This window comes from Lolium perenne, chromosome 6 (assembly GCF_019359855.2).
Source record: "Lolium perenne isolate Kyuss_39 chromosome 6, Kyuss_2.0, whole genome shotgun sequence".
NCBI classification, from domain to species: Eukaryota; Viridiplantae; Streptophyta; class Magnoliopsida; order Poales; family Poaceae; genus Lolium; species Lolium perenne.
In genome coordinates, this window is record NC_067249.2 from 120,468,948 (window position 1) to 120,493,137 (window position 24,190).

Genomic DNA, 24,190 nt, shown 5'->3' on the forward strand with positions numbered 1-24,190 from the left:
CCAAACGACTTCTAAGTGGAAACGGCGGCCCGCGGTGCCGTCAGCCCGAGCCCACTCAACCTGCTTAATGGACACCCGGTAAGAAAGGAAAAATCCTGGCGGCTATTCACGGTTCTCCGCTACCGCCGCCGCGCCGCTCGTGTCCCCATCCATGGCTTCGGAGGCGGGCGCCGCTCCTATCCCCATCCATGGCTTCGGAGGCGGGCGCCGCCCCATCCTTCCGCTCTGCCCCTCAACTCCTCTTCCCCGAAGGAACAGCTCCACCGCCGCCGCTCCATCCCTCCGCTCCTCCCGTCAACTTCTCTTATCCGGGCGCCTCCACCTCGTGCGTTGAGCAGCCGGTGTCCGGCAAGATCTTTGTGGAACCGCTCGAGCCCGTCCATGTATGTGAGGAGGAGAAGGGAAGCAGTCCAGTTCGGAAGAAGGAGAAGGACGGCTGCCAGATTCGGCAGAAGAAGAGACGGAAAAAGGTAAGAACTGGATTCCAATTTTCATGTTGCCAGATAGTGTAGCCTTTTGCTGTCTCTGCTTCGTGTGAATGTTACTATGACTGGAGTTATGTGAAGTGCTCGGTGACAAAATGTTGATCTGGATCCAAGTATCCTGTGAATAATCTCAATCACTGATGGCTCTCTGTGGCATTAGTTGCAAGTCCGTAGTATTGACCATTTTATAGCAGGTTGGTGTGTGCTAGCAAAACTTGTCATGTGAAGAAGATGCTCCAGTCGATTGACTCAAGTACATTGTGTGCTGTATTTAGTGCCTGTTTGTTTGGGCTGCAGCTGAACGAGAAGCAGCTGGAGCTGGTAGGATCTGAGAAGCAGCTGGAGCTGGACAGCTGGTGAAATGTAAAAATGTTGTTTGGCATCCTGCTTCTAGGACGGCTTGTGGACATGCAGCTGGCAGCGATTGTCTGAAATACCCTTGTATGCTGAAGATGATGTACAAGTATTTCGATGAATTACGTTGATCATGATAATATGTTTATCACTTTGCTAAGCATTCTTTTCTACTTCATAATAGAATATTATAATAAATAAAATTAAAGCATAATAAATACATTAGATTTTTCATGATAGACTTTCATGGTCAATATTACCATTAGTAGGAGGTCCAACATTTGATTCTGATACATCAAGCCACAAAAGAAAAGAAGATTCATTTGGACACTAGCTAGGTAAGACGTCATTGTAATCAAACTAGCTACACATCTCCGATCAAACCATCCGCAATATTTTCGCGAATCACATGCATGTCTCCATGCTCAACACCCAACTGAACTCCAGGAAGTGGTACAGATGGTTCAGGTTGTATGTTTCCCGGCATATAGTTTTCATTTTGATCACACTTGTAGAACTCTTTGTCATGTAGATTACTCTCCCTTATCCAATTGTGAAGTGCCATACATGCAACAATAATGCGTGTTTGTTTCAGAATTGGGTAACTTGTGATATGTAGTAAAATACGCCACTTCATCTTCAAGACACCAAAGGCTCGCTCAATGACATTTCGGAGCGATGAATGGGCATGATTAAAGACTTCTCCTTTTCCACTTGGTTTGCGGCCTTGTCGAAACTCCGGCAGATGGTACTTTTGTCCCTTATATGGAGCAAGATAGCCGGTTTGATTGGGATATCCGGAGTCAACAAGGTAATATTTTCCTACAAGAAAAACGTGTTAGTGCAAGGCAAAGGAGTCAACATTGTATCATTTTCACAATTTATTAGTTGAATCAAGATTTCTAACCTGGGGGTGGATGTGGGAATTCTTCTTCATACTTTCTCAAGGTATCTTTGAATATCCTTGTGTCATGTGCGGACCCTGGCCATCCGGCAACTATTGATGTAAATCTCATGTCAAAGTCACACACAGCCATCACATTTTGTGTCGGATATCCATATCGTCCTACATGGTTTACAATCTCATCGGCGGGGACAACAACACGTATGTGTGTACCATCAATTGCACCGATACAATCATTGAAGTGGGGATAGAATCTTGAGTCTTGAAGCCTTGAATGCAAAGTGGAGAATTCTGAATTGTTTTCTAGTGTAAGCTCTTTTAGTTTTTTGGAAAAACTTCATCTCTAGGTTTTTGTAACCCGTGTTGCTCAAAAATGCTGTTGGTCTGTTACCATCTTGCTTCTCTTGAGCACAAATCTCGCAAAATGCTTGGGCGGCAATTGCATCCCAATTTGCTTTGGGTTGATTCTTACTCTCTGATTCCATCTAATAATACATGAACAACTAGCAAGAGTTTGTCACACAGAATCAGAGCAGCAACTATGTCACACATAATAGCAAGAGTATGTCACACATAATAGCAAGATCTGAGTCCATAATCACCTAATACATCAATTTAAATCACACAGCAATAAGATTACAGGGAGATTTCTCACCTTGCTCTTCTTTCAGCAGGTTAGGGAGGGGGTGTAATAACCCAGAACATAGGAACAACGAAGGGTAGATTTAGAAATGGGATGTGCATTTCATCGCAAAACGAGGGAAATTTTCGCGCCTTATTGCAACTAAACCTAAGAGGGATCGAGGTTCTCTCTCATTTTGCACTTAGGGTTAGGCAATGTGAGTTAGGGAAATTTCGACATGATCTCTTTTGTATCTTATTGATTTGGGGAATGATTTTATTTGACAAGTGTTAATACATTTAACAATAAGCATTAAACAATATAAATATGGAATTCACAATTCAAACACAACTTATGAAATCAAATGACTTTGAATTTCACATTGAATATTAAATACAATATTTAATTCAGAATATAAACATTACATAAAGCAAAAGCTCATAAACAAAAACTTGAGCTTTATTGATAATCAACACAGAATACATTGTCTTTACAATATTCTTGATACAAGAATTGATAAATAATAAACAGAAATGAAAAAGGAAAATTACAAGGTTGTTCTAAACTAAAACCTAGACTAAATGCCTTGAAGAATATCTTCTGGTCATATTCAACTTCAAAACCTGCAAAATAAAACACCAACACTAGACAAGGGTTATGTATTACACAGATATTCAGTTTGGACAGACACCAAGTGTCATGCACACTTGTGCTTGTCCAAAACCAAGGACAACACCAGGATAAGAAGGAGCAGACCAAAACTGAGCATCCATCAGGGGCTCAAGTTTCAGCATATGAGAGCACACAGCTCATGTGTGCTGGGCAAGCCACAAAGAAGGCCATGCATCGGCTTAGTCACAAAGCAAGCCATGCTTGTGTGTCATGGCAGGAACAAAAGTAGAGCTCATATAAAAGGGGCATAAACCCTAGCAAGAGTAACCAATCGACCAGATAGGATTCACGATAAGGTAAGGTGAAGTTAACACAAAGCATAGTTCATCCAGTTCTTGCACAAGGACAGAACCAACACACACAACCACTCCTCCACCGAAATCATGGTGACCCGAGAAGATCATCTAAGACACGGAGGTGAAGGGTTGTGATACAAACCACAAGTCTGCATCAACAAAACATTTCTTTCTAGGAGCTGGAACAAGGTATACCTAGTTCCTGGAAAAGATCCAATGGATCTAATCCATAAATCATGCATGACATGGTCATGGGTTGAGCAGATGCTCAAAGGGTTAGTCATCACTTGGTTTCACCAAGGATTACTGTCAGTCTAGAAGCCACTAAGATAGAAAACATCCAGATACAGATCTTGTGCACAGAAGCTAGAAATCATGCACAGATGCACACACTAGCAAGATCTCATGCACAGATAGCACCAGTAGATTTATTGCAAGGATTAGCAGTTAACCAAGACTACACAGAATATCCTAAGCAAGTAACCATCAGATTCAACCCATTTTTCATCAAAAGCATCCACAGGGCATTCACCTTAGTGATTCCCAACTGTGGAGTTTGTTTTATTTTCACAAAGCCAACCAAATAACTAAATAGGATGCAACCAGATGCAGTAGAAAACTACTGAGGTCACAAATCATCTCAGTATGCAAGCAAGGCCACACAGGCAATTTGAAATCATCACCACACAGGTTCAGTCAGAGATTCATATTCCAAAATGAGTTTGGAATTAATTTAGGCAACAGCTGAAGCACTTTGAATCATAACCAAACATGGTTCATCAAGTATAACTGATCGAAATTAAAACTTGGTAATAGTATGACTTGCACTGTATGATTATCAAGCAGATGCTTCAGTAATGCCTATCTGGCTACCAAAACTATTGAACAAGCAATAATATAAGAATCAGCATATCAATTCATTCATAATTAATCCAACCAAGCATGAATTTATAACAAATCCATGCAGTAATTATACAGTAGCACGCTGTGAGGCAACACAAGCATGTATCAAGGCATCATAGCTTCTGGATTAAATCCAGAAGGCTATGGGAGCCACGAGCCACACATACAGGATCATAAGCATGCTTGAGTAGCAGTAATAGAAGCAACCCATCCATTGAGCAACAGAAGCCACAAATAACCAAGCATATCTGATGATCCAAGAGATCAATTGGATCATGCACAAAGCTACGAGCACACCACCAAAGAAGACAAAGCCTAGTTATACACCTAGACAAGCATGGATAGCATGCCAGTAAGCACGAGCAGGCTCATAAGCATGAACAGCATGGCATAGTAAGATCCTAGCATGATAGGGGCAGTAGGAAAGCAACACATGGCATGCACAATAAGCAAAGCAACACTGGCCAGTACCCTTGAATGGTAAATTGGTCAGAGCTTGCAGAAAGGGGAAGCACATGCATGGTGTAGAGAAGGAGGAGGAGCAGAAGACCTTACCCGCGCTGGAGGCGTAAGCTATGGCATGGCGAGGCGTTGCCCGCGCGGCCATAGCAGCTGCAAAGCCGTGGAAGTCGCCGGCGTTACGCCGACGAACACCACCAGCAGCACCACATCATGGAGATGACGGCACAGGCGCCGCGAGCAAAGACACCGCGCCCGGTCGGTCTCGGAGGCGCACGCGTCGTCGGCGAGGACGAGAGCTCGTCGGAGATCCCCAATCGCCCAAGGCGATTCTCCACGAGATCCAGAGGGGAGGCGATTCGCCAGGAGAGGAAGCAATCGAGGAAACCACGCGGACAGATCGATAGATCTGCACGCGGCGGTTCCGAATCAGTAGGTGGCTACGGCAAAGGAGCACGGCGATGGCCGGAGCGAGGCGGCGGCCATGGCGGCGATGCCATCGCCAGGGCGTCGCGAGAGAGGCTAGGGTTAGAGACGAAAAGCGAGAGAGGGCCGAGTGAGTGAGAGCGGTGGGCCGTTCGGCTCCACCGAGCCGCTATGGGGCAAGCCTTAGTGGGCTGTCCCATGGGCTTAGGTTATTGGGCTGGGCCAAATAAGGTCCAGGGGTATTTTGGTCTTTTAACATTTAATAAAAGGCCAGAACTTTACCAAATTTTAATAAATCAAATACAACTCTAAAAATCCATTAAAAATTGGATTAATGAATGAAAAATAAATCTTAACAAGAATAAAATATGAAATGGAATTTATGAAACAAATTCAAAATTATGAATTTTAAGAATTCAAATAATAACTTGGAATTTAAAATTATTATTTACTTGTATTTAAAATTCAAGGAAGAATCTCAAATAAGTTCAAATACTTATTTTCAAACATTTCAAAATGAAATTCTATTATTCCAAGTCATTTCTTTTGGAAAAGGGTATTTTTCCCAGAAAAATACTATACTCCTTTTTATTCCAAAAACTATAGAGGTAACTCTATAATGTTCAATTATTTTTGGAATGATTAAGGGAATCAACAAGTAAATAGTTTTACTTTGAATTGTTGTACTTTGTGTGAATTAAAAATGGTTTATACTTTTAAATCAATTGTAAATTACTGTCAAAGACATAAATCTTAAACGCAACCCTAAATTGATATGACTCAAATAGGTAAAGGGATACAACATAAAATAATACATCCATGATTGCATTATTTGGATTTTATAACATTGTCCTTAGGACAATGATGCTTCTTCTGAACCCGAGGTCCAGGTTCCATCAACTGCATTGAACTGCACTATCTCGCAGTCCACAGGCAAGTTCACCCTTGTTCATGTCAACTTGAGTATTTTCTACTACTTTAATGCAAAGCTATATACTTATCATTCCTGCATCGCAAATGAAATGTTACTTTCCAACTATGAATATGACTATGTGGCTAGCAATGGAACCATGGTATGTGTTGATATGGTGGAGGTTCCATTGCAATGGGTTATATCACCCTAGGATTAAATTACCAATGCCGTCCAGTGATTCTAGCGCCGTACAAATCGCGTTGACCATGAGATCTATAATGGCTCTGGGGAAGCCAGTCGTATCTTTTCCCTTCTGCACGCCAACGGATTGGTAGAGCCGGCGGGGTGTTGGAGGCACTGCCGTAGGTTGGGATAGCCTTTTAAATCCCCATCCATTAGTGATGATGGCTCTACGATCTATGAAGGATTGTCCGGAGTACACCATGAGTAAAGCCGTATTATCGGGGGAAGTCTACTGGAGGTGTACGGTTGGACAAAAGGGTGGGTTTGCAGTCGCGGAGAAGGCGGTGTGGGCTTGGATCTTTATACCTGGCCTCACACCAAAGGAAGTGTGAACGGGGGCAAGTCCCTGCGGATGGCAAAAAGGGTGAGATCTCTTGTGGGAAAAGTAACGCACCTCTGCAGAGTGTATCAAATTGTGGCTGTCACTCCTTGTTCCGGGAAGGGAACTGCGAACGCAGCAGGAAAGGAACTCCACGAAGTTCTAATCAACCTGTGAAGACTGACGGGCATAGTTTTCATAATAAAAGCAACCTTTTGAAGAAATGATTTCAAAACATGCATTGACCTGCGATTTCCTGATCAATGGTCGTAGCTAGTGCATCAAACACCTTTTTACTCTTTTAGAACTTGCTGAGTACCCCTGTACTCACTTTCTTTCGACACCCTTGCTAGACTGTGATCCGGAAGTGGAGGCCATCAACGATGGAGCACCAGAAGGAAGTTACGAGCTGGTCTACAAAGAACCTGATCTTACCGGCGGAGTGGAAGACGTAGACTATGGGATAGTCTACGGACCAGATGACACGGAGGTGGAGGAGTAGTGACATACCCTAGCATCATAGAGCCGAGCAACGTAGAACTTACCTAAATAAGTTGTTGAGCTCTCTTTATATTTGTTATGAGTTGTAATCGTACTTAAGTAGTATCTTAGGGTGTTCTCATAGGACCTGTGAGAATACCAACTTGTTAAGACAATGTTTGTAATAAAGTATGGAGTGTTATGACCTGCAATGTTTCTGTTGTACCACTCTGAGGGATATGGCAAATTGTGAAGAAGTCCCTTCGCAAAGATCATATCAACGACTTGTATACTACAACATGCAGTGGTATGCTGGGTCACCGCAGCTGGTATCAGAGCAAATGTTGCGACCTTAGGTTGGAAAAACTTAGTATAGGGAAGAAACCTGTAGGAGTCTAGTAGAAATAGTAAAGGATTCTCTAGAAATATGGTGATTATTCACTTGAGAATAGCAAAACCATATATTTTAGTGCGATAATTCTTTATTATAGCTATTATGATGCATTATCACTACTAATATTCTGCTTTTGTATACAGCCATAATGGCGAACACTTTTCCTAAGAGGACTTTGAGGAAGGTTGAGGGATGGCTCGGTGATTATGATGGAGCAATAACAGCTCTCCTGTGTGGGATGCTGAAGGAACTTCATTGTGATCCACGGATACCTGTTATCAAGTATACCTACTATGATGAGGAAATCCTAGCCAAGTGCAGAGTATCGGTCCAACTACCGGAAAAACTGCTGATGAGTCGTATAATGCCATACGGAGAAGCCAAAACTATCACCACAGCCTACCACATGGGCCTATTCAAGGCAATCCTTGAGATAAGGCAGCACAAGTCAGAACTGCTATGTTCGTAGTTTTCTCATATACCTCATGCCGAGGAAGATGAGGATCCCACTCTGAATCATTTGGTGTTAGCACACGTAAGTGCTGAAGCTGCTGACAAAGCACATGGATAGCTGTAAGTCTTTATTGACCACGATGTACCTTTTACACATGAAGATGAGAGGTGAGATTGACCACATGCTAGCTGAGTTCACGGACCCTGATAAAGTCCAAACTCGGATGCGTGATTTGAGGGCACAACCACAACATACTACACCTTTCTTTAGCCTAGACAGCTATGTAGATTTGAGTGACCAGTTATCCCATAAAGATCCACTTACACCCAACTTTGTTCCACACTATTCACATGTGTCAGCATCATATGAGTCTGGATATGGGGGAGATGATTCCAGGAACCTAAACTGCTCGGAGTCACCAATCGAGAATTCGACTGGTTGGCGTTTCGGGGAACCATTTGGAGATGAAGGAGAACCCATCACTTGTGAGTCAGAGGATGAAGGAGGCGCGGTTAACCAGAATGTTAACCAAAGCTTTGGGCAGGAAGAGAAACACACCAACTCCATTTCTTTAGATTTGGAGATGGGGTTACCCAAAACATCCCAGTACGTCGTAGGTGAGAGTTCTGGAACCAAGAAAAAGAAGAAGAAGAAGATGAGGGGTCAAGTGAATAGGAATCCACCATGGATGACAGGAGAAGATGAGTTGTATCCCACTGGGGATATATATGAGTCTTTATCTAGTTACTTTGACATGACAGATCTCTGTCTCGGCACTTCGTCCGATTCAGACTACATACCTACGGGAAGAACCTTCATTCCGGATGGTGTTCGGAGGACAAACCGCTGTACCGGATGAACCCCAGGGATGTACGCGGAGGCGAGCTATGATGACGAGGAGTAGAGCTCCGAGGAAGAATAAAGTAATCTAGGTGGTATTGTAATAGAGCGTATTTAAAATTCCCGTTGGCTTGGGCTTTGAGCCAAATAAGTGGTTTATATGTACCACATGTAATATAAGTTTGTGAGTGTGTTATGCATTATACAAAGTATATGCATAATAAATGTTTGTTTTGTATTTGCTTCTTGATTTCATTGTGTGACTAGTTCTGGGCATTGAGTTGAGCTCAGAAAGCATTTGCATGGTGTAATTATGAGTAATCGCTCTTTGTTACAGGACTAGGGGGAAATGGCGTTAGTAGAAACCGAAGAGGCTCGCAGAGAGCGGGAAGCAAGAGAAAAAGAGGAGGCAGATGCAGCAGCTAGAGCAGAGAACGCACCACCACCATCACACCCAATGATGCACCCAGACTTCTAACAGTATATGAGGTCAATGGAGGAAGATAGGAGGCATTACTAGGAAAGCCAGAGCAAGAACATGCAAGATTTCTTTACCCACGTCATCAATGATAGGGGTAATGAAGGCAAGGGAGTAACACTATCGGACTTCCAAAACGCAAGACCACTACCATTCACATCAGCTCCAGAACCAATGGACGCTGAAGATTGGCTTATGGACACGGAACGGAAGCTGAAGACCGTTGGTTGCAACGATGAGGAGAAGATCAGATATACCACTTATCTCATTTGTCGGGACCAGTGACGTCATGGTGGGAGAACCTTGTAGCAGTACACCCTCCAGATAAGGTATTCACCTGGGAGGAGTTCAAGAAGAAGTTTCGGGATGCTCATGTTCCGGACAGCGTGGTGGAGCTGAAGAAGAGGGAGTTTGAAGAACTAAGACATAATACTGCACCCATCATGCAGTATGTTCGGGATTTCAACAGGTTATCCAGGTATGCACCTGAGGATGTAGATACAGAGGAGAAGCGGAAGAAGTGGTTCATGAAAGGCATGAATCCATACATGAAGATGCAACTGAGGTTGGCACGGACTGCCGAATTCCAGGAACTGATTGACTCGGCAATCACTTTCGAGGATGATTATAGGCAAGTCCAGGAGGACAGAAGGAAGAGGGCTCGTATAGAGCCAAGGAAGTACCCAATCAGTAAACCAACACCTGATCGGAGTTTCAAACCCCAATACCGACCTACTACTGGTAATCAATACAACCGGGGAGGTCAGAATCAGAATCCAATCAGCCAAATCATCTGCAATAATTGTGGCCTAAAGGGTCATTTGCAGAAGGATTGTCAGAAACCCAGAATCATTTGTTATGGTTGTGGGAAGGAAGGACACATCAAGCTGGAGTGTCCAAACAAGGCGTCTTGGAGCGGACAGAGCTCTGGAGGACGAGGTGGAAACAACAACAACAACAACAACAACAACAACCGCAACAACAACAACAACAACCGCAACTATAACTACAACAACAAGAGGGGAAAGCCTTATGGAAAGCTGAATTGCACATCTTTGGAACAAGCGGAAGAGTCGGATCAAACAGTCTTAGGTACGCTAAGCATTCTTACTCATCCTGGCAAAGTATTATTTGATCTTTGGAGCAACCACATCATTTCTTGCATTGGAGTTTGTGGAAAGATTCGGGCTTAGATGTTCTAAGTTAGAAACCCCTATAACTGTTCTATCCGCGGGGGGGACGATCTTAGTAACCCACGTGAAAGAAGCACAAGTCCTAACCATATGTGACTGTGTGTATTTCGCGGACCTATTCATCATACCCATGAAGGACATATCAGTCATCCTAGGGATGGATTGGTTGACAGAAAATGGAGCGGTGATTAACTGTGGAGACAAAACAGTATCACTTCGCAACTCTATCGGAGGTCGAATAGTGTTCCAAGGAGATAAGTACAGTGAGTTGGAGATCGGATTGGAACTAAATAGCCTGAAGGAGGTGAGAATTGAAGATATTCCTGTAGTGAATGAGTTTAAGGATGTATTTCCTAAAGAACTACCGGGAATGCCACCCGATAGAGAGATAGAATTCACAATCGATCTGATTCCAGGCACGGCACCAATAGCACAACCACCATATAAGATGGGGCCAAAGGAATTAGTGGAACTGAAAGCTCAGATTGATGAGTTAGAACAAAAGGGATTCATTCAAGAAAGTGTATCACCATGGGGTACACCAGTTATTTTTGTGGATAAAAGAGATGGAGGAAAGAGAATGTGTGGAGATTACAGAAATTTGAACAATGTAACTATCAAGAACAAGTATCCTTTACCTAGAATCCAAGACCTTTTTGATCAAGTTCAAGGAGCGGGAGTCTTCTCGAAGATAGATTTAAGGTCAGGATACCATCAAATCAAGATCAAGAAGGAGGATGTACCAAAAACAGCGTTCGTATCAAGGTATGGACACCATGAATACTTGGTTGTACCATTTGGACTAACAAATGCACCAGCAATTTTCATGAATTTGATGAACAAGATATTCATGAAGTACTTGGACAAGTTTGTGATAGTGTTCATAGATGATATTCTAATCTATTCTAAAGATAAAGAAGAACATGCCAAGCATTTGAAGATAGTTCTGCAAACTTTGAGGGAACATCAGCTATATGCGAAGTTTAGCAAGTGCAAATTTTGGTTAGATAGTGTTGAATTTCTTGGACATGTCATAACCAAAGAAGGCATAGCGGTGAATCCAAGCAAGGTTCAGTCCGTATTGGAATGGAAATCACCTAAAAATGCTAAGGAGATACGAGGATTTCTTGGTATGGCAGGCTACTATCGGAGATTCATAGAGGGATTTTCGAAGATTGCAGGACCAATGACCAAGTTACTCAAGAAAAACACTCCATTTATGTGGACTGATGAGTGTGAAGCCAGCTTCCAAACACTCAAAGATAAGTTAACCACAGCACCGGTATTAGCAGTTCCTGAACCTGGAAAGGATTATACGGTGTATTGTGATGCTTCCAAGAATGGACTTGGATGTGTTCTTATGCAAGATCGAAAGGTAATAGCTTATGGATCAAGACAGTTGAAACCCCATGAACACAACTACCCAGTACATGATCTAGAGTTAGCGGCAGTTGTGTATGCTCTGAAGATTTGGAGACAATTTCTATATGGATCCAAGTGTGAGTTATACACCGATCACAAAAGTTTGAAATATTTCTTCACTCAGAAGGAATTAAACATGAGACAGAAGAGATGGTTAGAGTTGATTAAGGATTGCGACCTTAAGATCAACTATACACCAGGCAAGGCTAATGTAGTAGCAGATGCCCTAAGTAGGAAGAGTACGGAGAATCAACCTACGGAATGGGAGATTCCAAAGGAACTTCGGAAAGAGCTAGAGGAGGCTCAGATTTTGTTTATTCAAGGTGATGATAAGGGAAGTATAGCAACCATGAGGATTATGGATGAGATGTATTCAGATTTGAAATATGAGATTATCCGGAAGCAAGCGGATGATTTGTTCATACAAGAGGAAATCAAGAGGATTGGTGAAGGAAGACCATCGGAATTTCATCTAGGGGATTTTGATTCATTATACTTCCAGAAAAGAATCTGTGTACCGGATGATCCAGAAGTAAAGTCAATCATATTAAAGGAAGCACATGAAACCCCTTATTCAATACATCCGGGAAGTACTAAGATGTATATGGATTTGAAGGAGATGTTCTGGTGGAACAACATGAAAAGAGAAATAGCACAATATGTCTCGGAATGTCATACATGTCAACGAGTGAAGGCAGAACATCAAAGTCCTGCGGGATTACTCAAACCACTAGAGATACCGGAATGGAAATGGGATGAAATCGGAATGGATTTTGTTACTGGTTTACCAATGACTAGTAAGAAGAAGGATGTGATATGGGTAATAGTGGATAGACTTACCAAGAGTGCTCATTTCATAGCCGTAAATACAAAGGATACTGCAGAGAAGCTTGTGGATATATATGTGAAGGAGATTGTTAGCAAGCATGGAGTACCAAAGAAGATAGTCTCAGATAGAGGTTCAATTTTCACATCAGCGTTTTGGAAACAACTCCAAGAAGCTTTGGGATCCAAGTTGGATTTCAGTACAGCATAGCATCCACAAACCGGAGGACAAACCGAAAGAACCAATCAGATACTTGAAGACATGCTTAGAGCTTGTGCTCTGAACTTTGGAGGCTCATGGGAGGACCATTTACCTTTAGCGGAGTTCTCATATAACAACAGTTATCAAAGTAGCATCCAGATGGCACCGTACGAAGCATTGTACGGAAGAAAGTGTCGATCACCAATTTGTTGGTTTGAAACCGGAGAAAACAAGGAGTTTACACCGGACTACATCAAGGAGAGACAAGAAGTCATCGAGGTGATCCGGGATAGACTCAAAATAGCTCAGAGTCGTCAGAAGAGTTACGCCGACTTAAAGAGAAGAGATTGGGAACCGAAAGTGGGAGACATGGTTTATTTAAAGGTTAGCCCAATGAAAGGACTTAAGAGGTTCGGAGTGAAAGGAAAGTTAAGTCCTCGATATATTGGACCATTTAAGATACTCAGTCAGAATCGAGGAATAGCTTTTGAGTTGGAGTTACCGGCACAACTAAGTCAAGTTCATAATGTGTTTCATGTTTCACAACTCAGAAAGTGTTTGAAGGCACCAGATGATCCCATCACATATGAAGAAATAGAATTGCAATCTGACCTAACTTATGTGGAAAGACCGGAAAAGATCTTAGAAGTACAATGGAAGAAATTAAGAAATAGAGCAATCAAATACTGCAAAGTTCAATGGCAACATCATCCTGAACGAGAAGCAACTTGGGAGACGGAAGAAGAATTGAGGAAGTCGTACCCCAAGATGTTCAGGTACCAATCTTAACTTCGAAACGAAGTTTCTGTTAAGGGGGAGAGGCTGTAATAACCCAGAACATAGGAACAACGAAGGGTAGATTTAGAAATGGGATGTGCATTTCATCGCAAAACGAGGGAAATTTTCGCGCCTTATTGCAACTAAACCTAAGAGGGATCGAGGTTCTCTCTCATTTTGCACTTAGGGTTAGGCAATATGAGTTAGGGAAATTTCGACATGATCTCTTTTGTATCTTATTGATTTGGGGAATGATTTCATTTGACAAGTGTTAATACATTTAACAATAAGCATTAAACAATATAAATATGGAATTCACAATTCAAACACAACTTATGAAATCAAATGACTTTGAATTTCACATTGAATATTAAATACAATATTTAATTCAGAATATAAACATTACATAAAGCAAAAGCTCATAAACAAAAACTTGAGCTTTATTGATAATCAACACAGAATACATTGTCTTTACAATATTCTTGATACAAGAATTGATAAATAATAAACAGAAATGAAAAAGGAAAATTACAAGGTTGTTCTAAACTAAAACCTAGACTAAATGCCTTGAAGAATATCTTCTGGTCATATTCAACTTCAAAACCTGCAAAATAAAACACCAACACTAGACAAGGGTTATGTATTACACAGATATTCAGTTTGGACAGACACCAAGTGTCATGCACACTTGTGCTTGTCCAAAACCAAGGACAACACCAGGATAAGAAGGAGCAGACCAAAACTGAGCATCCATCAGGGGCTCAAGTTTCAGCATATGAGAGCACACAGCTCATGTGTCTTTGGGCAAGCCACAGCAAGGCCATGCATCAGCTTAGTCACAAAGCAAGCCATGTTTGTGTGTCATGGCAGGAACAAAAGTAGAGCTCATATAAAAGGGGCATAAACCCTAGCAGTAGTAACCAGTCGACCAGATAGGATTCACAGGATAAGGTAAGGTGAAGTTAACACAAAGATAGTTCATCCAGTTCTTGCACAAGGACAGAACCAACACACACAACCACTCCTCCACCAGAAATCATGGTGACCTGAGAAGATCATCTAAGACCTGGAGGTGAAGGGTTGTGATACAAACCACAAGTCTGCATCAACAAAATATTTCTTTCTAGGAGCTGGAACAAGGTATACCTAGTTCCTGGAAAAAAGATCCAATGGATCTAATCCATAAATCATGCATGACATGGTCATGGGTTGAGCAGATGCTCAAAGGGTTAGTCATCACTTGGTTTCACCAAGGATTACTGTCAGTCTAGAAGCCACTAAGATAGAAAACATCCAGATACAGATCTTGTGCACAGAAGCTAGAAATCATGCACAGATGTACACACTAGCAAGATCTCATGCACAGATAGCACCAGTAGATTTATTGCAAGGATTAGCAGCTAACCAAGACTACACAGAATATCCTAAGCAAGTAACCATCAGATTCAACCCATTTTTCATCAAAAGCATCCACAGGGCATTCACCTTAGTGATTCCCAACTGTGGAGTTTGTTTTATTTTCACAAAGCCAACCAAATAGCTAAATAGGATGCAACCAGATGCGATGAAAACTCACGAGGTCACAAATCATCTCAGTATGCAAGCAAGGCCACACAGGCAATTTGAAATCATCACCACACAGGTTCAGTCAGAGATTCATATTCCAAAATGAGTTTGGAATTAATTTAGGCAACAGCTGAAGCACTGAATCATAACCAAACATGGTTCATCAAGTATAACTGACTGAAATTAAAACTTGGTAATAGTATGACTTGCACAGAAGGATTACTGAAGCAGATGCTTCAGTAATGCCTATCTGGCTACCAAAACTATTGAACAAGCAATAATATAAGAATCAGCATATCAATTCATTCATAATTAATCCAACCAAGCATGAATTTATAACAAATCCATGCAGTAATTATACAGTAGCACGCTGTGAGGCAACACAAGCATGTATCAAGGCATCATAGCTTCTGGATTAAATCCAGAAGGCTATGGGGAGCCACAGGCCACACATACAGGATCATAAGCATGCTTGAGTAGCAGTAATAGAAGCAACCCATCCATTTAGCAAAAGAAGCCACAAATAACCAAGCATATCTGATGATCCAAGAGATCAATTGGATCATGCACAGGCTACTGAGCACACCACCAGCAGCACAGGCCTAGTTATACACCTAGACAAGCATGGATAGCATGCCAGTAAGCACGAGCAGGCTCATAAGCATGAACAGCATGGCATAGTAAGATCCTAGCATGATAGGGACAGTAGGAAAGCAACACATGGCATGCACAATAAGCAAAGCAACACTGGCCAGTACCCTTGAATGGTAAATTGGTCAGAGCTTGCAGAAAGGGGAAGCACATGCATGGTGTAGAGAAGGAGGAGGAGCAGAAGACCTTACCCGCGCCTGGAGGCAGAAGCTATGGCATGGCGAGGCAGTGCCCGCGCGGCCATAGCAGCTGCAAAGCCAGGGAAGTCGCCGGCGTTACGCCGACGAACACCACCAGCAGCACCACATCATGGAGATGACGGCACAGGCGCTGCGAGCAGCACCCGCGCCAGGTCGGTCTCGGAGGCGCACGCGTCGTCGGCGAGGACGAGAGCTCGTCGGAGATCCCCAATCGCCCAAGGCGATTCTCCATGAGATCCAGAGGGGAGGCGATTCGCCAGGAGAGGAAGCAATCGAGGAAACCACGCGGACAGATCGATAGATCTGCACGCGGCGGTTCCGAATCAGTAGGTGGCTACGGCAGAGGAGCACGGCGATGGCCGGAGCGAGGCGGCGGCCATGGCGGCGATGCCATCGCCAGGGCGTCGCGAGAGAGGCTAGGGTTAGAGACGAAAAGCGAGAGAGGGCCGAGTGAGTGAGAGCGGTGGGCCGTTCGGCTCCACCGAGCCGCTATGGGGCAAGCCTTAGTGGGCTGTCCCATGGGCTTAGGTTATTGGGCTGGGCCCAATAAGGTCCAGGGGGTATTTTGGTCTTTTAACATTTAATAAAAGGCCAGAACTTTACCAAATTTTAATAAATCAAATACAACTCTAAAAATCCATTAAAAATTGGATTAATGAATGAAAAATAAATCTTAACAATAATAAAATATGAAATGGAATTTATGAAACAAATTCGAAATTATGAATTTTAAGAATTCAAATAATAACTTGGAATTTAAAATTATTATTTACTTGTATTTAAAATTCAAGGAAGAATCTCAAATAAGTTCAAACACTTATTTTCAAACATTTCAAAATGAAATTCTATTATTCCAAGTCATTTCTTTTGGAAAAGGGTATTTTTCCCAGAAAAATACTATACTCCTTTTTATTCCAAAAACTATAGAGGTAACTCTATAATTTTCAATTATTTTTGGAATGATTAAGGGAATCAACAAGTAAATAGTTTTACTTTGAATTGTTGTACTTTGTGTGAATTAAAAATGGTTTATACTTTTAAATCAATTGTAAATTACTGTCAAAGACATAAATCTTAAACGCAACCCTAAATTGATATGACTCAGCAGGGTAAAGGGATACAACATAAAATAATACATCCATGATTGCATTATTTGGATTTTATAACATTGTCCTTACCGGACAATGATGCTTCTCTGAACCCGAGGTCCAGGTTCCATCAACTGCATTGAACTGCACTATCTCGCAGTCCACAGGCAAGTTCACCCTTGCTCATGTCAACTTGAGTATTTTCTACTACTTTAATGCAAAGCTATATACTTATCATTCCTGCATCGCAAATGAAATGTTACTTTCCAACTATGAATATGACTATGTGGCTGGCAATGGAACCATGGTATGTGTTGATATGGTGGAGGTTCCATTGCAATGGGTTATATCACCCTAGGATTAAATTACCAATGCCGTCCAGTGATTCTAGCGCCGTACAAATCGCGTTGACCATGAGATCTATAATGGCTCTGGGGAAGCCAGTCGTATCTTTTCCTTCGCACGCCAACGGATTGGTAGAGCCGGCGGGGTGTTGAGGCACTGCCGTAGGTTGGGATAGCCTTTTAAATCCCCATCCATTAGTGATGATGGCTCTACGATCTATGAAGGATTGTCCGGAGTACACCATGAGTAAAGCCGTATTATCGGGGAAGTCTGGAGGTGTACGATTGGACAAAAGGGTGGGTTTGCAGTCGCGGAGAAGGCGGTGTGGGCTTGGATCTTTATACCTGGCCTCACACCAAAGGAAGTGTGAACGGGGGCAAGTCCCTGCGGATGGCAAAAAGGGTGAGATCTCTTGTGGGAAAAGTAACGCACCTCTGCAGAGTGTATCAAATTGTGGCTGTCACTCCTTGTTCCGGGAAGGGAACTGCGAACGCAGCAGGAAAGGAACTCCACGAAGTTCTAATCAACCTGTGAAGACTGACGGGCATAGTTTTCATAATAAAAGCAACCTTTTGAAGAAATGATTTCAAAACATGCATTGACCTGCGATTTCCTGATCAATGGTCGTAGCTAGTGCATCAAACACCTTTTTACTCTTTTAGAACTTGCTGAGTACCCCTGTACTCACTTTCTTTCGACACCCTTGCTAGACTGTGATCCGGAAGTGGAGGCCATCAACGATGGAGCACCAGAAGGAAGTTACGAGCTGGCCTACGAAGAACCTGATCTTACCGGCGGAGTGGAAGGCGTAGACTATGGGATAGTCTACGGACCAGATGACACGGAGGTGGAGGAGTAGTGACATACCCTAGCATCATAGAGCCGAGCAACGTAGAACTTACCTAAATAAGTTGTTGAGCTCTCTTTATATTTGTTATGAGTTGTAATCGTACTTAAGTAGTATCTTAGGGTGTTCTCATAGGACCTGTGAGAATACCAACTTGTTAAGACAATGTTTGTAATAAAGTATGGAGTGTTATGACCTGCAATGTTTCTGTTGTACCACTCTGAGGGATATGACAAATTGTGAAGAAGTCCCTTCGCAAAGATCATATCAACGACTTGTATACTACAACATTCAGTGGTATGCTGGGTCACCGCAGGGGGCAGCGATGTGGAGGAGGCCGGCTGGTGGCGGCCGGCGACGTGGAAGAGGCGGACGGGCTATGAGCGGCGGCCGGCGTGGAGGATCGTCCGGGGGGCGCGCGTCGCCGTGGCGTCGGCGGCTGGAGGCGGACGAGCGGGCGCCGGGACAGTCTGGGGAGGCGGAGAGACACAGGGGAGGCGGGAGACGCCGGCGGCGCGGTGGGAGACACCGGCGACGCGGGGGAGACGCCGGCGGCGCGGCGGGAGAAGCCGGCGGCGCGGTACTGTGGCCGGCGGCGCGGTACCAGGGCCGGCGGCACGGTACCAGGGCCGGCGGCGCAGAACCCTAGCGGGGCTGTGCGACTCGGGTGGGATTTGGGGATTTTTTCTGAAGGGATTTCTTTATATATACCCGGTGGCATTTTGTCCGTAAATACAGAGATATCTGGTGGCATTAGTTAGCGGGGGGTTCACCAGCTGCGGGAAGCTGCGGGAAGTTCCTTCGGGGCAGCTTGCGGGCTTGTAGTGCAAAGTAGATAAGCGCTTGTAGAAGTTTGGCCCGAAAAGTTAGGTGTTTATTTGGGCTTGTGCTTATAGGGACCCAAAAGCAGTAGAAGTACAAGCTCTAGCCCAAACAAACAGGCCCTAAGCTAGGTAGTCCCGGACTCTACTGCTTTCCTAGAAGCTGGTGGTTTTGGAAACTGAATGAATGGAGTTCAGTCTGTTATTTCCTAGGATGTAGTTTCTAAATATCTTCCATAAGATGAACTTTATTCAAACGTTTTCTTACATCATAGCATTGCACAACTTGTGACGAAAGTACAGTATTATTTAATAGCACCACTAATTCTGGGTCGCCTCAGATGTTGTATGTACATTCCAGTAAATCTAGAACTGGCGTGCATAGGATAAAGCGAGATAAGCTGTAGTTAATCTTTTTGACACAGCAATAATATACTCTTATTGGTATACTGTCTAGTTTATCTTTGACTTTATAGATCAACACCTACCTTTTCCTAGGAAGCCAGTTGAACCGGTGATCAGGATGCTCTTGCCCCTGAAATATCGTAGCTTGTTCATGTTCATTTTGAACTTGTGCTTGTACTTAACTACTTACAGTGTGCTGGTGCTGCTAGTTTGTGTCTCATGGAGGTGGGGCTCTCGTTATATGGATGTGGCACATAGCTCTCTGAATGTCCATTCATTTGCAGATTTGGATTTATTTGCAGTAGTTTATTTTCTTTTATTTTTTGCCAGAGGTTGCAGTAGTTTACTTACTTAGTTAAATTGATAAGTGTTGAATTTTGATGACTACACCTACTGTTTGCTATGTAGGGGTTTAGCTTTGCATGTTAATTGGTGCTCCTGAGCTGCCTATAGGGTATCAATTTCGTCAGATATTGATAAGTGTTGAGTTTGATCTTTTGTTCTATCTGTCTAGCAAGCAAGCACACAGTACACATGATCTCAATATGTTCTATCTTTTGTTCCAGGGCAATAATATTTCTGCTCCATCAATAGAAGGAACGATACTGCCAGTATAACAAGGAACAGTACCATCGAAGTTGTTGAGAGCAAAGACTACAAGTTAAATTCTTGTGTATCCTCATGTTGGCACTGCTGGGTGATGATAACAGTGCTCTTTGTTTACTCCTACTTTTTCTTTTAAAAAGTAAACCTTGTTGCGAAAAAAGCAAACCTCATGTGGTTTCGTTGATTGTTCCAGGTAATATGTATAAAATGGTGTACTGTTGTATATAGATTGTAGTGCTCGTGGAATATGTCCTGTTTTCACCGTTTGTTATCTTGTTATATTATATCTGTAAATACTATGAGAGATAATCTGGTATATTCTACTAGCAAGGTTGCATGTATCTGTTTAAATCCGTGAACTTGCTGCAACTTTCTAAATTTCTTTTAGGGACAAACTAAGTCTAAACTTTAGACACTAGTTAGTGCCAAACTGCTAACTACTGTAGTTTTAAACATGCCAAGAAACTAAATGTTGGGCCATCCTCTGCTTATGTGTCATACCACTTCTGACATGTACCACTTGGTTCCTTTCAAGGGATTGACATGACTGGTTGCTTGTTTAAATGCAGATGGTATGATTGACATGGCCATTGTCACCAGGACCTTTGGACTTGTAGGGCTTGTTGCTAGTGGAATCATAACCGCTGCTTCATCATCCAGCAAGAAATGAGGCTGTAGTATGAAGTGAATAAGATGATCAGATGAACAAGAACTTGATGTAAAGTTATGATCGTCCTTGAGTGCGAGAGGCTATGCTCATGTTGGATCGTATCCAACTTAACTCAGCTGCGTATCATTGGTTATGACTTGTGAAGTGTTGTTTTGAACTGCTTATACATATTTTGTAATGGATTTTCTTGTTTGTTAGCTTATGACAATTGTCACTTAAACTATGGATTCTGTGGTGTTAAAGTTAACCTCTTAAATTTGTTTATGCTCAGTTTACATTATGTCTTGTCTACTTTTTTTATTGTCATAAAAAAATTGGCTGGATCTTCTTGAGTCTCTCTCATGTAAAGAAGAGCAGGAGAAAAAAATCCATGCAATTAAATCTATCAGTATATTGTTTTTAGGGCATCAATCTGTCATTTTTGTTGTTCAGAGAGTTTGGAGCTAGTGTTATTCACGTCTTGGAACGGATCGATGGAGAGAATAAAAAAATGACAAAACGATTCGATCGATGAGAGGTCGATTCTGTACAGTACAGGTGCAAAGAGCGATGATGAATTGATGGATGAAGCCATCCATTTGGCGGTCACGCCTCGCGCGCGTAGTCTTAGCTTTCGGAGCAGTTCGTTCGGAGTAAGCGGGCAGGCGGCCGGCCGCTTACGATGACGGTATTATACGAACGAGCTGGATCGTTCCGTTTAGGTTGAACGGCCACAAGCGGCACTTGGTGGGCCGCCACGAGCGTGGCCTATTTGGTACTTCCTCTAGTCGGATAAAATTGAATAAAGAACATCTTATGTACGTATTATCTCTGCGTCAATTAAACCGGACCAGATGAGTAGAAGAGTTTTGGCCCATTAAATTTTCGTACATCCTCGTTCATTCTCGATTTCGATTCATTTTTGCCGCGAACTAAATCCATTCCCTGCCCTCGCGTATTATCCCCGTCCTCGTCCCCGTCCCCGTCCAAACCCTACCCAGCTGCAGCAACCGGCGACGAGCGGAGCGGCGGCAGCGAGCGGAGCAACGATAGGAGGGGCGGGAGAGGCGGCAAGAACTGCGGGAGGGGATGGATCTCGCCTAGCCGATCCACACTAGATCGCTACCATTCTTGCAGTCGGACCAGCGCCGCCACCTCCTACCGTGGCGGTACTCCGGTTTACATCCTCCGGTAAGCCCCCTTTTCTCTCTCGCTCTCTATTGCATGCCGCGCCGCCACCTCTCTCTCTATGGAACAATATGTCGCCTTTGTGAGTTCAAACACACTAGTCTGTAAAAACTTCAGTAAAAGAATTGTAGTTTCCTCTTATTGAGAATTCTTTCTCAGGGCAGCAAAGTCATTATTGTGTACTGACTAAACTTAGTTATTACCATGTGATGTTTCTTTTCTTGATTAACCTGGCTTGGTCTGAAATGCTATAATTAATTAGTACCAGGGTATTACTTGGTCGATCACTGGATAAACTTGGGTTCTACAATAACTACTATATTAACCGGCAACAAACATCTTTTTTGTGAGAATTTTGGGTAGGCCAGGAGATTAACCTGGTGCTAACACGTATGTGTTGTATGCCACTTTATTTTTTGATGTAGGCCTTTGGTGCTCTGTAAGAATTTTGGGAGAGTTCTTTTCTTTGGTACTACATTGTTGTCGGGCTGTTCTGGTGATCCGATCGTGTAGACGTTGCCAATCGTGACCCTGTATTCTCTGATCGTGGTGGGTCCAGTCTGAATCGTGTATGCCTCCACGGTCGACAACTAGGTCAAAGCGGTGGGACACGATAACCCATGTCACATATCCCCTACTTCCTCTCTTCTTCCTCCGTGCGTGTGGGCATCGTCTTCCCCGGAGAGAACCGGGGGCGTATCCCCATCGAGCCCTCCTCCCTCGGCTACCTTCCCTCCCCTGCCACCTTCGGTGCCTCTTGGATCTTGCCCCTATTTCTCTCTTTCTTTTCCTCATTGGCCGCCGCTCCTCCTGACTACTGAGTCCCAAGTACAGACATCGTCTGGCCAATCTCCATCCTCTCCCCACGTGAAGCATCTATCCCTCCTCCCGGACGACGGCCAGGTGAACCGTCACATCGAGGCCGTCAAGTATGGCCTGGACTGTGCGCCGCGGTGGAAGCGAGCAGCCGGATGTCGGACCATGACGGACTCCTTACGGCTTGCGTTCTCGACGGGCCTCCTAGACGACTGTGGTATCGCGAACTTCGCTCTATCGTCCGCTCGGCCAACGTATGTGTGCTTTCTTTGTTCTTCGTCTGCTTGATGTTTCCTTCTTTTCCCTATATTGATTTGTTGATGTTGCTTAGCGATGTGCCTCCGGGTCAAGCCGGCAAGGGCGCCGCCTGTAGGAGTGGTGCATGGGGTTGAGGGGTTGCCGGAGGCGGTTGACTTGGAGGGAGAAAGGAGGAATGGTTTGTGGTTTAAGTCGTGCCAAACAGGGCAGGAGGTAACGAGGGAGCCAGCCGCGCCGCCCTGTACTGTAAGAGCATGTCTAGCAGGCCCCTTATATTTCTGCCCCGTATCTCGCTGCTTTTTCGCCCCGTATCGAAAAGTTGCCAACGGAAGAGCCATTCCGTCTAGCAGAACCCGTATTTCGCCCCGTATTTTCAAAAATAAAAACCCCGGGAAGTTCGATTTCATTGATCATACTACGGATCATACATACGGATCAACGATTCTACATCCAGAATGCACGATCCTACTCGGGGAGGTCGACTAGGTACGAGTCCGCCTCCGCCTCCGCCTCCCGCAACTCCACCTACTTCGCGGCGGCGATGGCCGCCGCCACCTCTTCCTCCTCCGCCCTCTTCCTCTTGGCGTCGTCCTTGAGGAACTGCCGTAGCTCCTTCAACAAGTCGGGGGCCTCCTCGTCATCGCCGGCGAGCGGAGCTCCTCTAGCGCTGGTGCTCCCGCTGCTCCAAGCCTCCTTCGCCCAGCGGCGGCGCTCCCAGTCGGCGCGTCACTCGTCGAACTTGGGCCCGCTCATCGGCTTCATCGGCGGATCCTCGTTGTACCAGCGCCCGCCCCGCGCGAAGTCGATGAGCTTGTCCGGGACGTACGCGGCGCCGTCGTACTTGCAGGCCGCGCGACGGCTGCCGGCGGCGGATTTCTTGCATTGCCGCCGCCACGCTTCCTCCACGGTGTCCGGCGAGCGGGATCGCTTCGATCCGCTCGCCGGCGAGGCTCTACTACGGCGGCGGGAGTCCATGCAGGTGGCGGCGGGTGGAATGCGGCGCGGGAGAGCGACTAATTGCTCGCCGGAGCAGGAGGAGGAGGCGGCGGCGCACGGCGGAGCTAGGGTTGCGAGTGAGGGGTTAACCCC

At 44.1% G+C, this 24,190-nt stretch overlaps 1 long non-coding RNA gene across 1 annotated transcript; it reads left to right on the forward strand.

Moving 5' to 3' along the window:
* The first annotated feature begins 70 nt into the window (after positions 1 to 70).
* Positions 71 to 21,057, forward strand: LOC127319543 (uncharacterized). The gene is made up of 3 exons (XR_007862550.2): positions 71 to 470; positions 20,151 to 20,383; positions 20,760 to 21,057. It is a non-coding gene; the product is annotated as an uncharacterized lncRNA (long non-coding RNA).
* The last annotated feature ends 3,133 nt before the right edge of the window (positions 21,058 to 24,190 follow it).